This window comes from Mugil cephalus, chromosome 18 (genome assembly GCF_022458985.1).
Source record: "Mugil cephalus isolate CIBA_MC_2020 chromosome 18, CIBA_Mcephalus_1.1, whole genome shotgun sequence".
NCBI lineage: Eukaryota > Metazoa > Chordata > Actinopteri > Mugiliformes > Mugilidae > Mugil > Mugil cephalus.
Window position 1 is genome coordinate 12,658,013 of NC_061787.1, and position 1,877 is coordinate 12,659,889.

Sequence of the window (1,877 nt, forward strand, 5' to 3'; positions counted from 1 at the left end):
CAGATCCATCCACAACACAGCTCCGAGCTATAAAAAATATAATTAGTCTTGAAAAAAATGTTTTCCAAAATATGTTACTGTTTCACTGAAAAGTACTAACATTACTGAGAGTGTGCATGGCGTTGCACAGTGGCCAAAAGTTGAAACTGCAAGTTAGGCCACCGCTGTTGTCAAACGACGGTGTAATTTATTAGATTAACTATAGTAATGAACTGCTAATATAAGGTTAGCGTAGCTAGCTTGCTTCAGTGTATATTTGGTAGTAAAATGTATAAAAATGTATCTATATTTATATTTATGTGTAATTGTCGTATAAGAATAGATAACACTAGTCCACATTTAGTTTACGTGACATTACATTTTCTTATTTAAAATGCCCTCGTCAACGGCATCACAGAAATTTTTGTTAAAAAATAGCATCAACTCAAGAGACTTATCTAAAACTTGGACTGACACACTGGCTGCTCTGTGCAACATTCATGAGGTTTCTTGACCATGTCATGAAAAATAAAGCAGTGGCGCTCTTGCATTCAGAGTGAAACCATCCTAGCTGTGGGTAGCAGCCACCGCAAGCAGCTCTCTTCACCCTCTAATTTCTGTGAAGAGCCCCGGCACTTTGCTGCATTTCAGCGTCTGCAACCCGCATGAATCATTTCCTTCTGCAGTGAGGCCACAGCTCACACCACAGCACTGGCGGCAGCGTTGTCACCACCGCCGTCCTGATAACGTTGTTCTGGTCGAGTGTGTGTGCGTGCCATTTCTTGTTCTTGATTACTTGGAAAGCGGGGTCAGCTTTCACAGAACCAGACCGTCAGTCACCACCGCCTGAACCCGCTGCCTCCGGCCTCACACCTGCTGTCTGACTGCAGGGAGACACAAAGATGTGTGAGCCGCGTTAACAGGCCTGACCCCGCTCCCGCCCAATCCCCGGCCCGGGCGGGAAATCGGATCCAGAGGTGGCCGACAGCTGCGCTGTGGTTTTTCAGCACACAGTTTTACTTCTCTCTGGTGGTGTCTGATGTCTCATGGATGCAGAGGAATTCCCATGCAAACTTCGCGTTCAAAATTAAAACAGACTACTCACCAGTGACACTGTGGTCGGGAAAAGTAGACGCCAACCCTCACACATGCTTAGTTCCCTGACCAAATTGTAGTCAATGAAAAGAATCTGCACTGTTTCTGCACGCACAATAAATACAGTGAATTGTGAATCCAACATGTGAGCTGCAGTTGCAGCCATCTTCCCCTGAAGACATTGACGATTTATTGTTGACACCCAGAAACGTTGACGATGAAAACAACTTTATTTGAAGCCTGCACGCACTGCTGTGATGAAAAAGCCCGCACCAGAGTCAACCTGCAGACTGTGAAGGGGGCCGGTCGTCTCGCTGTTGACTGATTTCTCTTCGGCAGCACAAATGATCCGTGAGTGAAGAATGCTGGCAGTGCTCTAAATTGAAAAACTTTGGGGTAATTTGGCATCTGATGAGATCCACACTGCCGTTGTTATACTCCCGCTCAAACACTGACACAGAACTAACTGGCCAAGCAGATCTTTGCTGGTGCGTAATAATGCAAGTGTGACATGGCTATAGCTTCAATATTTACTCACCACACATAAATTAGAATTACGTAAGTAAAACAATCCATTTTAATTAATTTTGGTGTCATTTATTCATAATACTTCACATAAGAATCATAGTATTAGACCAACTTTGTGTCTAGATGGTTCTCAGACATGTATTAATATTCTTAGTAAACCAATAAACCCATAAAGAACTTCTTCATTTCTTAGTTTCACATCCCTGCAAACACAGTCATTCTGTCTCACACACACACACATATATAAAATATAAAAAACACCAGAGTCTGAACAG